This window comes from Adiantum capillus-veneris, chromosome 5 (genome assembly GCF_014529385.1).
Source record: "Adiantum capillus-veneris isolate H3 chromosome 5, ASM1452938v2, whole genome shotgun sequence".
Taxonomy (NCBI): domain Eukaryota; kingdom Viridiplantae; phylum Streptophyta; class Polypodiopsida; order Polypodiales; family Pteridaceae; genus Adiantum; species Adiantum capillus-veneris.
In genome coordinates this window covers 49,815,733-49,830,005 of record NC_140935.1, presented here as the reverse complement: position 1 = coordinate 49,830,005, position 14,273 = coordinate 49,815,733, and positions in this window count along the sequence as shown.

The following is a 14,273-nucleotide window of genomic DNA, read 5'->3' as shown; positions in this document are numbered from 1 at the left end:
CTATTGCTACACAGTATTGTCATTTGGGTTGTCAAATGGACCTTCCTTCTATCAAGAGAGAGAAAATTGGGTGTTGGAACCATTCATTGGTAGTTGTGTTAAAGCTTTTATGGATGACTGCTGTGTTTATAGCAGTAGGGCTGAACACCATGAGAAGCTGCAGATGGTATTGGCTCGATATGATGAATGTGGAGGACAAATAAATCCAAAGAAATGTCATCTAGCACAGCCAAGGGTGAAGTTATTGGGCCATATGGTGTCAGAAAATGGCATTGAGGCTGATCCAGATAAGGTTAAGTCTATTATTCTTCTTCCATCACCTACGAGTACAAAGCAATTGGCAACCTTTATACACAAAGTGAAGTACATGGCAAGGTTTATTCCATTGTCTTCTCAGATTCTTTATCCATTACAACAAGTGGCAAAGCATGATCCATCGCAATGGGATGACAAGTGTGAAGAAGTGTTTCAAGAGGTGAAAGAGGTGTTAGGGGGTTTGTCAGCCATGCAGGCTCCTGATTGGGAGAAAGTTTTTTATGTAAATCCCCCAGTAGGGGATGATGCCATTGGAGCCATGCTATTGCAAAAGGGGAAGGGAAGCCATTATATGAGGCCAGTGTATTGTGCAAGCCGAGTGAAGTTGGTAGCGGAGAGAAAGTTCTCGGAAGTAGAGCTAGTGATGGCCAGTGTAATATTTGCTTGTCGACGATTTCGTCATTACTTGCTACCACGGCCTTTTGTTTTCTTGACGAGTTATGCCTTTTTGCCACAGTTAATTAATGGTACTAACATGTCAAATGTGGTGAAGAAATGGGTAATTGAGCTGCAAGAGTTTGAGTTCTCTTTTCTAGTGGAAGATAGTACAAGGGCTACCGTAGCTGATTTGTTGACCTACAAGGAGAATCCCCTTATTGTTAAGGAAGAGGTGGTGAGAAAGGTAGTTGAAGAAGTGCCACAGATCAGCAATGCACATGTGTTGTTCTTTGATGGTTCATACAGAAAGAGCCATGATGCAGCTTCAGGGGGTATAGCACTTTATGATCCACAGGGGAAGCTAGTATGCAAGAGAGGGTTCAAATTGGATGCTCATAGTAACAATGAGGCTGAATATGCTACTCTAGAATCCGGATTACACATTTGTTTGAAGCATGGGGTTCGAAGGTTGAGCATAAAAGGTGATGCCTTGTTAGTGGTGAAGCAAGTGCTGGGTGTGTGGAAGAGCAAGAACACCTCATTGAAGGAAATGTGCTTCAGAATTAAAGGCCTGTTAAAAAAGTTTGAAGCATGGAGCATCAGACACATTGAACGTGCTCTAAATGGAGAGGCACATGAAGCAGCTCAAGGCATGATTGGGGAGCTATTTGTGTTGAGGACCACTTTACCTCTTTATCATGGCCGGGAAATTTTGGCTCAAGAAGAGGAGTTTTTGCTAACAGGAATCATTCCAAAGGAGATTCAGAAGTCTAAGAAGTATAGCTTTGTGCGTAGAGCATACAGGTACAAATTGATTGGTGATGTCTTATACATGAAAGCGGCTGATCTCGTGTTGAGACGTGTACCTTGGCGGGAGGAGCTTTACAGAGTGTTGGAAGAGAATCATGAAGGCGCATGTGGTGGCCATTTTGCTCTAAAGATCACCTTGCATAAGATTTTCCAAGAGGGGTATGTATGGCCTAGTTTGCACAAGGATGTTCACCATTGGTGTAGGTCTTGCAATAGGTGTCAAGCATTTGGGAAGAGAGTGTTGAAGCCAGAGCTACGAAAAACCATTATGGCGTTTGATGTGTTTGAAAAGTGGGGGATTGATGCAATAGGCCCGTTACCTATCACAAGCAGGGGCAAAAGCTATATCTTGATGGCAGTGGACTATCTCTCTAGATGGGCAGAGGCTATAGCAGTAAAACAGATCACTGCAAAGGATGTTGCAAAATTTGTGTATGATGAAATATGTTGCAAGTTTGGGGTGCCATTAGAGCTACTTTCAGATAAGGGGCCAGGATTTAGAGCTAAACTGCTAGAGTTCTTATGCACAAAGATGAAGATTAGGCACCAGCATACCACTCCTTATTACCCGCAGTGTAATGGCTTAAATGAAATATTCAATGGTGAGTTGGTACAAATTCTTTCTAAAGTGACAGAGCACCAAGGAAAGAACTGGGATTTGGAATTTCCTAGTGCATTATGGGCTTACCATACTTCGGTGAAGACAGGTACAGGGTTTACTCCATTTCATTTGGTGTATGGAAAGGAAGCACTATTGCCTGTGGAGGTAGAGTTTCCTGCGGTCAAAATGTTAGAGAAGTTGCTTGGGCCGCCTAGTGATGCATTCAAAGAGAGGCTCTTGCAGTTACAGGAGGTCCAGTTGGATAGGATGAGCGCATTGGAGCATTATGGGCAGATGCAGGATAAGGCTTTGGCAAAGATAAATGAACAGGTCAAAAGTAAGGGTATCAAGAAACATGACTTGGTTTTGCGCTACAACAGTAAGCTGGACAACACCTTCCAAAAGAAGTTTCAAATTAAGTGGGAAGGCCCTTTCAAGGTAGTGGAGTGTTTTCCAAATGGCACATATCAGCTGGCTAACCTGGATGGTGTTCTACATAAGTCAAGGGTAAATGGATTGCGTCTTAAATTGTATCATGCTAGATTGATGATGGTGGAGCAAGATGAGCTGTCTGTGGATCAAGCAGTGTTGGTGAGGGATGAGGAGACCTGTGATGCGGCGAGTCTCATATCTCTCTTTGCTACTGCTGATCATGAATGATCTAGCAGGCTAGGGGATGGGCAAATTATGCCAAGATTTTTTTGGAGCAAGGGATTGCGCATATGTACATATACATGCATGGTGCATCAAATAAATAATTGCCCATTTTTCAGAGCCAGGTGGTTACGTGGGGCCCACATGTGTACGAGTAGGACAAGACGTACATAGTGCATGGATTTTCACTATTACCAATACTAGTGTGTTTTTTCTACAATAATGAGGAGTTGGTAGCCCTTAAAACTTCTCGAGGAAGCTATCCGCGGACTGATGACATGAGGTAAGCAGGTGCGTCAGATGGCATCTAGTGGCGTCAGGAGGCCGAACGGGGTCCATACTTGCACGTGGATGAGTACGGACACAACGTGGGTGTTTCCTTGTGATAATTATGCAGAAAGGTCATCATGAGGACCACCTTTTGGGGCCACTTCACGTGGTGGCGAGATGCATTATTGGAAAAAAGCTGAGTGCCAGGTGTGCGAATGATGCAAAAAGGTGACAACTATGCACTGCGAGGTCAGTTTTTGGAATGTTCGGGGTCCGTTTGAGGTCATCTAAAAGGCCAAGGGTGCCCAACTAATAAATCTAACTGTGGGAACTGAAAAAACTGAGAGAAGACCATAAAAAACGTGGAGAAGAGAGGAGGAACAGCCGCAGGTGTGTTTTTGCTCATTTTGGAGCTTGTTTTGGCCGTAAACTGCTCATCCGAGGTCGGATTTGAACACTTTGACATTGTAGACTGGGGTTTTGGGACGTTCCGGACGCGATGGTGCTATCCATTTTTCCAAGTTCCTCACTCTTTTCCTGTTGTTTTTTCTGTGTAATTTTCTCCTATGAGCGAAGTTTCTGCTCTAGTTTGTGATTGTATCTGGCTTATTTTACCCATATTGTGTGAGCTATTTTCCCCATTGGTTTTGGCCCAAGATCAATTGTATCTAAACATCAGAAATTATCCTCTTTTGAGCTGAGTTTTTTGGGTGTGTGTGTGTCTGTGTGTCTGTGTGTCTGTGTGGAGTGGGCAAGTGGATAGTCTCTCTTCTCTCACTCCAGAGGTGTGTTCCCTATCTCGGCCAGGTGTGTTGTCTAAGCCGAGTGGTGCCCCATAGTGTGTGTGTGTGTGTGTGTGTATCTTCCCAAGAGTGTGTGTCGGGTCATTATAGAGGCGCTGTGTGTGTTTTCATCCCGCTCACAACATTTTAGGTGTACTTTGGCACTTCAAGCCCTAGTTGCTATTCCTCTTTACCCCTTCAGAAAAAGTACTCAAGCTACTGTACCCGTGGCTCAAATACCATTAATTGCAAGGAATCGAAGAGAGGGTCGTTCAACACCAAAACAGCACCGGCTCCTGTCAAGCTTCTAATAGCTCAATAGTGGTTAAGCCGTAGGCAAGCCCCGTAGGACTCCACTATTAAGACCATATCTCTCGTCGGTGGTGCCCTGTTATCTGCAGGAAGGAAGTTGCACTGCAAGGCTGAAAAAATCCCTATTCTACTTACTCAAATGCAATTAAAAGTACCAACCATTTATAGCTAGCTTGGTTGGATTTGCATCACAAAGCCAAGAGTTGTTGGTGTAGGCTTCCCTTCTCACAAGCTTGGAGTAGGTGATAAGCTTTCCATTAAATCTTGGGAAGGAGAGAGAGAGAGAGAGAGACAGAGAGAGAGAGTCTTCTTACTCCACACATAAACTAGTGTGAGTGTTTATGCAATAACGCCTTTGGAAAATCAGCCCCCTCTCTCTCTTGGTCTACTCCTCTTGCTATTTGCTCATGCTCACACCCTATTGGCCCATGCCAGGCTTAGCCAATGAAATTTAAGCAGCATAAGTGATAGCCTTCTGACATGTGTCATCCTTTCCCATTTTGTGAGAGCTTTAGGTAATTAATTAATGCAACTAAACTCTCATTGGACCCCTTTGTCTCCTGGCCAATAGGAATCAAGCAAGCCATTGGGCTGCTGAATGCTCATTGGACCCCTTGGCAAGCCAATAGTCTACTAGAGAGCTTAACTCTTATTGGTTCTTTTATTAAGTGTTTTTAAATTGATTAAACTAGATTTACTCTAGCCTAATTCTCATTGGTCCACCTCCATGGCCATCCAATAGGACTTGAGTACACCTTGTGGGCATCTAGGCTAGGGAGCTGACATGTGTCTGTGTTTCTCTCTCATCTCCTACTTCTAGGACTCGCCCCCTCCTATGTAGGGATGCATGAAGACTTTTTGAGCACACACAAAGCATCCAATTTTCCTAGGCTTTTGACCTTTGGACACAACCTTTGAATTTTGGAACCTTAGCATTTTGGAAGTCTTAATGGGTTGAACCCTAGGGTCTTTTAAGCCCACTATTGCACATTGCTCTTTTGTAGATGGCCCCCACTTTGGATCCTTATTTTCCTTCCTTTGGATCTCTATTGTGACTAGTCTGCCAGCTTAACCAATATTCTAGCTTTTTCTCCCCTGGCACTTCCCCATATTAAATGACCAGTTTAACATGAGAAAATCATTTAGGAGAATTAGATATTAGTTATTATGACCATGGGCGTTTTCATAATATCTCTATAAGTCTGATATTTTAGATTAACCCTTGTTATTGATCCCACTTGTTTCAAGTACAAATAGTTGCTTCCCCAATCTTAAATGAGTTGTACTTGTCACATGAAAGGTCTCTCCAAGATGATTTCATAATTGAGTTTCTTTCCAAAGTCCACTATTGCAAAAGTATGTTGATAATCAATTCCACAGGAACTAACTATCAGTTTTTCAAGCAGTCCTAAAGGTTTTTTGATGTGTCCATTAGCCAATTGCAATTTCATTCGAGTTTGTCTAATGGGATGGTTTTCCCCATGATTCCCATACTACTTTCGTGGCTATGGCTATGCTGCCATGGTTTCTTATATCTCACTGGAACGGTTGTGTTCCCTTCTTCCCCTTCGTAGTATTCTCCAACTTTGTTCATTGAAACAACTCTAATCTCTTTTTCGTGTTTCAATCTTCCCAAATGTTTTGCGATTAGCCCTGTTATTCCCACCTTCTCTAGAGTTTTTTGTAGATCATTCCATAAATGTGGTCTGATTTATAACATTTCTCCTGTAACATTTAATGGCCTAATAACTTATGTGTAGCGGAAATTAGCATGAACACAGTGGGCATTTCATTAGAATAGATTCCTAATGAGAATTACAAGAGTTCTTGGGTGGAGAGAGCAACAAAAAGCATAACACCTAGTTAGATAGCATCAACAATACTTTCAAAAGAGAGAGAAATTAAGCTATTGACAACAGTTGAGGACCGGATTTGCATGGAGCCGGTCCCCCCTCCAAAAGTCTTTGTATCATGGTTTCTCCCATCAAGAGAGACATTGTACAATACAACTCTTTGTGTTCCTTCAAGACTAGCTAGTGCAATGAAGATGGAAGCTTCATGCACTAAGCAAAACACTTAATCAAACACAACTTGAATTATCCCCGTTCTCAGACCCAAGACCTCACACACCTTCGAAGATGGTGAGAGCTAGTAGGGTATGAGAGTAGATTGAGAGGAAGAAGGAGTATCTTACGAGAAAGATGTACATCTCCTCACATAATCACTCATATTAGCATAGCTTAGCTTAGTAATTAGCTTGGTAGAGAAGATGAGCATGCATTGAAGCTTGGCTCTTGGTTGGATTTGCATCCACATGCCAAGAGAGTGTTGATGTAGGCTTCTATCTCACAAGCTTGGAGTAGGTGATGAGCTCTCCATTAAAGCTTGGGAGGAGATAGAGTATTCTTTCTTCACACATGGTCAAGTGTGAGTGTGTGTGTGTGTCAATACCAAGCAAAATTCAGCCCCCCCTCTCTCTTGGGTGAGCCCTTCCTGCTAAATTGGTCTGGCTTTTGCCTCATTGGACCTCCCCAAGTCAAGCCAATGGGTGTTAAGCAGCATAAGTGATAGCCTTCTGACATGTGTCCCCCTTTCCCCTTTTGTGAGAGCTTTAGGTAATTAAATAATTAAACTAAACTCTCATTGGACCCCTTTGCCTCCTGGCCAATAGGAATCAGGCAAGCCATTGGGCTCCTGAATGCTCATTGGACCCCTTGGGAGACTGCCCAATAGTCTTCTAGGAGACTTAATTCTCATTGGTTTCTTTTATTAAATGTTTCTTAATTAATTAAACTAGATTTACTCTAGCTTAATTCTCATTGGTCCACTTCAAGGGTCTTCCAATAGGAATTGGGCACACCTTGTGGGCATCTGGCCTAGGGAGCTGACATGTGTCCCTAATTCCCTTTGTGTAAAGGGAGCCTGTGTGTGTGTGTGGCTTTCTCTCTCATCCCCTACTAAATGGGCTCGCCCCCTCCTTTGTAGGCTTTGAAGAAGACTTTTGTACACACACTAAGCATCCAATTTTCCCTAGGGTTGACCTTTTGGACACAACCTTTGAATTTTGGAACCTTAGCATTTTGGAAGTCTTAATGGGCTGAACCTTAGGGTCTTTTTAGCCCCTTGTTGCACATGGCTCTTTTGCAGATGGCCCCCCCTTTGGATCCCTATTTTCCCTCCTTTGGATCCCTACTATGGCCGGTCTACTAGCTTAACCAATATTCTAGCTTTTTCTCCCCTAGCCTTCCCCACATTAAATGATCAGTTTAATATGAGAAAATCATTTAGGAGAATTAGATATTGATTATTATGACATCTCCTACGATAAGAGTGCATTGAATCGGTGTAGACATTATTGAATCGATGTTGTCTACCTCTAGTGTTTGTTCCACTCTTGTTATTTGAGTGGTTTTACACACTATGGATTCGTCTTCGTTATCTCCTAAGTAAGAGCATAGTGTTTTCAGAGTCATTTGTTTAGACATTCCTGAAGCTTCAGAGTCGCAATCCCCATACAAGGATTGTACATCCATGTCCATATCAAGAGGTAGATTGTCTAACCAAACTTCCTCTATAGGAGCTGACTTCAAAGGTAGGCTCCTATCATTAATCTCTCAAACTTTTTTCCATAAGTGTTCTGGCCACTCTTCTTCTACGAACGGAATTGCATCTAAGGCATCTTCACTGTCAGGCACTATGAGTTCTGGCTCTTTATTTTTGAGGTGGGGTTCTACCACCACTTTGGATTTCTCTTTATTGGTTCCTACCACAAGCTCCTTAGGTTTTGCTATACTCTTGAGCTTGGGTTTTTGTTTTTCTAGCATCCCTTGAGTAATTTTTACCAGATTTTGATAAGCTTCAAGCTTAGCTGCTTCCATATCTAGAGAAGGATAGTTTTTCCATTGTTTTCCATATTTTGGCCTGCTTTAAGTCCCGCTTGGTAAGCTTCCAAGGCTGCATTAAATGGTGCAAAAAATTTGTCTACCAAATTGACCCTTGAGATTTCACTGTGGTTTTCTTGATTTCACTTCCAGTTTCTTTCACTTTTTCCTGAAATAGTTTCTTGGTGTTCTTCCTCGGTTTCAGCCCTTTGTTTTTGTTTTCTCATCTCATACCTTTGGCTTCTTCTTCTCTTGGTCTTTTGAGAGGAAATTCTAGTATTCTCCAACTCATCAGAGAAGTTATGTTTTTTTTCCTTAGCCTAATCTCTGGTGACTACCTTCATTGGAACAATAGGTTCACTCTCCGATGAGCTACTAGGTGTCACTTGGACTACGTTCATGACTGCTTTACCCTTGTTTAAAGGATTTTATGGACAATCTTCCGGGAAGTGTCCTCCCTTTTTAAACATTGTATACAAAAAGCTTCAACTGGCTTAATGTTCTTATCAGGCTTGGGTATTCATTTTTTCAATGATCATATGCACCACAGTTATGACAGTTTCCTGTTCTTAGCTTAATCATGGGTCTTACTATCGGAGTTCTAACACCTTGATTAACTACATAGTACACCGGTTTAAGCTCTCGTGTAGTATAAGTTGCAGTTTCTTCCATTGGTGGTGGGTGTAAATTATACCACTCTCCTTCTACCATTATTGTAGACGTACTAGGCTCAACATAGGGTGTAACAGGCACAAGTGCTTGTTCATCTATGACTCACTTTGAATTCATGTACTTTATATGCACTGCATTATGTCCAGGATATGGAGGTTGTTGACCCAACACGGGTTGAGATCTTTTCATACCCATTGGTGATCTTTGAGCTGGGGCCATATTAGGCTGATATTTACATGGGTTGTCCTTGTGACCTCATAGGAACATATTGAACATTTTCATCATACTTTGGTGAGTAAAATCATCCATTGGTCTCATGGTTGGTCCATTTACCCTCGATTGCACACCATTTCTGCGGCTTAATTGGTTGTCCCTGTTGAGGCATCCCTTGCCCTGGTCCCTTCATAGGTGCTTTTTGCATGTTATTCATCCTTTTGAGCATGTCTTCTATGGCTATAAAAGGTGCTGCAGCATTCGTTCCCACTTGTGCTGGTTTGGTGGATGCTCTTTTCTCACTTTGATTATCCTTAGAGACATCTTCTTCATTGACAATATCACAATTGTCTCCCAAGTAAATGGCATCCGATACACACTCTTCTAGGGTCATATGTTTCTTGCTATACAATATAGCATGAAGTTCTTTGTTTAGTAGTCGCTCTAGAAACAATGATACTAATCTTTCTTCTGCAAGTATTTCTAGTTCTAGGCATCTTGCTGTTAGGAAATATGACGTAGCTAAGTAGATAATTGAGTAGATTACATAATGGAGAGAGATAAATTTCACACACAAGAGATTATAGAGTAGAGAGAGAGAGAGAGTACACACGATATACGTGGTTCACCCAATGTGGGCTGTATCCACGGGAAAGCAGCCAATTAATGGCTTTAGTACTTCAAACAAGAAGTAAGTTACAAAGGGATTATGCCCTTAATAGAGCTCCCACCTTGCTTCACTCTCACCACCTCACATCAACCACGGGAAAGCAGCCACTTAATGGCTTTAATACTTCAAACAATAAGTAGATTACAAAGGGATTATACCCTTAATAGAACTCCCACCTTGCTTCACTCTCACCATCTCACACCAACTTCACGATGCACCACAATGCTTCACAATCCATTTTTGTGTATAGAAGAGGCCTCATTTTATATGCCAAAAGGGCTGCCCTCTCTCATGAGAGGCAGCCCTGTGTAGCCGCCCTTGTGTAGATAAGTCCAAATCGGACCCTCCAATCTACCCATGTCTATCCGCCCTTGAGAAGACAAATTCGCTTTTGAATTCGGCCACCGGCCACCAGCCATTGACTTCAGACCACCGTCCATCAGCCAACCGACCAACTGATCGATCGTTTTTCGACCACTTTCTAACCGCCGTCTGACCATAATATTCCTATGAAAATGAATATTCCGGTGAAAAGGAATATTCAATGTCGAGACTGGGCGTGAAAATTTTGGTCTCCGATGAGTGATTTTTTCTTCACGCACGATGGCTTCTCCTTATAATGGGGGCCTTACAAATGTGCGTTTTTACCACAAAAAAATTACAAGGGGTGAATGAGGCTCCATATTTAACAATCTCCCACTTGGAGACTAATCTCCAAACCAAACCTATGACTACTTTCCATCGTGGCTTCTTATCCTTGAATGCCAATTGAAGATATGCAAAAGCTCATCTTCTCCTTGTTGTGACCACCTTTGTAAACATGTCTACAGGATTTTCACTTGTATGCACCTTTCCTAGCTTTTTCATTGTCCCTCTTTCAAAAGAGTGCGTATGAAGTGATATCTCACCTCAATGTGCTTTTTCCTTGAATGAAAGACTGAGTTCTTTGCAAGATGGATAGCGCTTTTGCTATCACTATACAAGACACAATTGTCTTGTTTGAATCCAAGCTCTTCTAAGAATCTGTGAATCCACATAATTTCTTTGCTTGCCTCTGTCATTGCAACATACTCTGCTTCCGTGGTAGAAAGTTAGACCACTTTCTGCAGCTTTGAAGCCTAGCTTACTATTGTGCCTCCAACCGTGAAGACATAGCTAGTAGTGCTCCTTTGAGTATCTTTGTCACCTACCATATCTGCATCAGCATACCCTTGAAGAAATATATTAATTCCTCCAAAATACAAAGCATTTTTTGTTGTCCCTTTTAGATACCTAAGTATCCACTTCACAGCTTGCCAATGCCGGCCATAATATTCCGGCGAAAAGGAATATTCTGGCTTGAGACTAGGCGTGAAAATTTTGGTTTCCGACGCATGATTTTTATTTTCGGCGAGTGATTTTTTCTTCATGCACAATGGATTTTCCTCATAATGGGGGCCTTACATGTACATTTTTATCACAAAACATTACAAGGGGTAAATCAGGATCCGTACTTAACTTTTGCGATTTATTGCTTCATTCTAGTTCCACAATTCCTAATAGACTCACCTTGCTTCTATTTGAAGTTATAGATTTGAGTGACAATATTATGTTTGATCCTTGTTTTAGAACATGAACCTACAAATCCTTGAGCTAATGTGTTTAAGTCCATGATTGACCTTGGTGGAATGTTTTGGAGTCATGTCAGTGCTTTTCCTTCTAATGTCATTCCAAATTCCTCAAATTCAGTATGGAAATCAAATATGCATTCTTCTCTTAGCACTTGCTTAAATCTTGCTAAGTGGTCATATGGATCCCCAGATCCATTGTATTTTCTGACCCATTTTTGAAAATCACTTGGTCTGACACGTCTATTTGGTTCAACTCTCGGTCTCCTGGCAGTTGGTCCTGTCCCGAGTCCTTCAAACCAATCTATTGGAAATAGTGACTCATGTAGCCCTGGACTGGCCTTAGTGTCACGGGGTTTTCTTTGCAATGAGGTAGGTTTGGGTTTTTTAACATTTCTCCCAAAAGATCTCTCGTGGAGTTCCTCTCTTGGAATAGTTTCTGGTCCTTGGCCCAATATCCAATCTCTTAGGGAGTACCCTTGGTATTTGGTTTGCTCCACCTCCTCAGGACTCATCATAACAAAGTTATTGTTATAAAAATCCCTAAATAGGTAGGCTGGTAGATCTGTTGAACTCTTGTCTTTGATTTTAAAGATATAGATGATCTTCATGGGTGTTAACTGTCCTGATTTGGCATGAGAAGTCCATAGAAGATCTTTGATGTTTCTGTCCTCCCAACAATAGACTTCGATCCTAGGATTATCCGTGCTAAGCCGTTTCAAAGGCTTTAAATCAACTTGATCGTATTCTTCGAATTCTAAATTCGGTGGTCCTTCTTTTGCTGCCATATCTAGAATTATGGTATTTACTTCTAACCCCCATTTGTCTATCACATCAGGGTTTTCAGCTTGCAAATACTGAGTTTCGCTTTTATCCATATACATTTTTTCTTGTTTGTTTGCCTTGATTTCCTCTTCAAACTCTATGTCATGGTCATCAATGTTGTGTTTATATCGCACTGTCGTTCTGGTTCCTGAATGAGTCGAATAGGAAGACATTTTAGATGTTGATTTTGAAAAAGTGTCTGAGACTTCTTCAAAGATAGTGTCCAAGTGATCCGCCTTGATTCACACTCTCTTCGGTGAATACTCTACTAGCGATCTCTCCAAATATGCCTTAGTTTGCTAGTATACGACCAGATCTAAGGTTCATATAGACTTGTGAAGCCCTGGCTTACCGTCGGTTTGACTTGTTATCAGTTTCTTCCACTTGACTTGATTGCAACTCCTGTCAAGCTTTTAATTCCTTGTCTGCAACTTGATTCATGTATCAGTTTTAGTCAAGCTATTTTTTCACAAAGACTGTACAATTTTTGCTAACTATTATGACTGCTCTATGTGTATCACTTCAAATTGAGCTAAGTGAGTCACTACTTGAGACTTTTTCATTATACTGTTGCAAAAAGCCAGAGGACTAATCTGCAACCTGGAAACTGAGTTAACATGTACTAATTTGAGCCCAAAATTGACCGGTGGTCTTATATTATGTTGTTCTAACAATGTACAAGCTCAAAGGTCCAAAAGTCTGTCTCTATGTATCAGAAGTAAATAATCGCGATTATTTACTTTTCTCAAATTTTTACACTTTTTGTCTTGTTTTGCCAAGTGTTCAACTTGTTAAGGTCTTTGGACAAGTTTCGCTGAATTTGAACAAAATTTGTCCAACTTATCAACAACTGTCCACAGACTCAATTTTCAAGAATCGGGCTTAAGTCTCACTTCTGTGATCCAAATTCCACCAAATTTGATTTCTATGGTCTACTTGATATACTTGACCTTGTGGTATACTCAAATGTGCAAAAATGTCTAATTTTGTACCAGATGTAAATAGTCATGATTATTGACTCTTGGTATTTTTGTGTAATTTTTTGCCACAATATTGACACAGAATGGTTAAGCAGCTCAACTTAAGCTCCCTAGCCAAGTTTCATCAAGTTTGGATAATCCCTATTCAAATGGTCAACAATTTTGTGTCTGCAGACTGAGTTTACAAATTTGGCCACAATTTTCACTCCAATGATCCAAATCTTACCAAATTTCATTTGTGTGCTTACTATAACATGCTAAAACCAGTGGTATGCTGGGTTAGTCAAAAAAGTTGAGAAAATTGACAAAAGTAAATAATTACGATTACACTTGTTTAACATTTCAATATAAGCCTCTAAGTCAAGTTTCACTAAGTTAACAAGATTTTCCCAATTCACACTCAAGTTCTCGACAATCAGTACATATTTTAGTTTTTATCAAGGTTTTGGTCAGTTTGGTGATCCAAATTCTATGGACCTTTACAAAAGATGTTTGTACACATGCATAGAGTCTCTGGTATCAACCTTGGTCACTTTTGAGCTGAAAGTAAATAATCGTGATTATTTACTTTTGATTGAAAATGAGCACTTTTTTCAACTTTTGCAGTGGACAGTCTTTTTATGATCTATTTTAAACCTCTGAGTCAAGTCAAAACTTAATTTGTCCTAAAATGTCAAGAAAAAGTAAATAATCTGAGTTTTTGCAAACTCTTGAAAATTTACCTCAAATACATCCTTCCCGAAGGATTCACCATGGAAAACTTAGCGCTTTGCAAGTTACATAAGCGTATAAGTTAGGATAGGCCCTCAGTTATTTATCTCCCAAGCTTAAAAATAAGGGAGGGGGTATCATATTTATGGTGGGGGAGGGGGGGAGTGAGAAAAGGGAAACATGAGAGACAGTTTTTGTGTTTCAAAAGTATGGCTTCTCTACCCTCGAACTTGTGAGTCACTAGCTACAAAGATACATGCAAGAACTAACATAGCTTTGTATATAGTTCATTTGTTGAGGGACGAAAGCTATAAAGAGTTTGTATAGATGCAAATTTACACGTAGAACCTAACAAAAGTTTATCACCATGTTTTTTGAGTAATTTAGATGGTTCAGAATTGGACGAGTACCTAGAGTGCAGGCTGAACGGGCACATAGTTTCAAAGTCAAACTAAAACACATTGAGGGTACATCTAGTTATCAATAGAATTGGTTGCTTAGTACGTTGCAGTTACTATGCTAGACGCTCTTTGACAAAGTTCTACTCAGTTAGATAATGTAAGACTAAAGTCTATACGTAAGATAGGGGTAT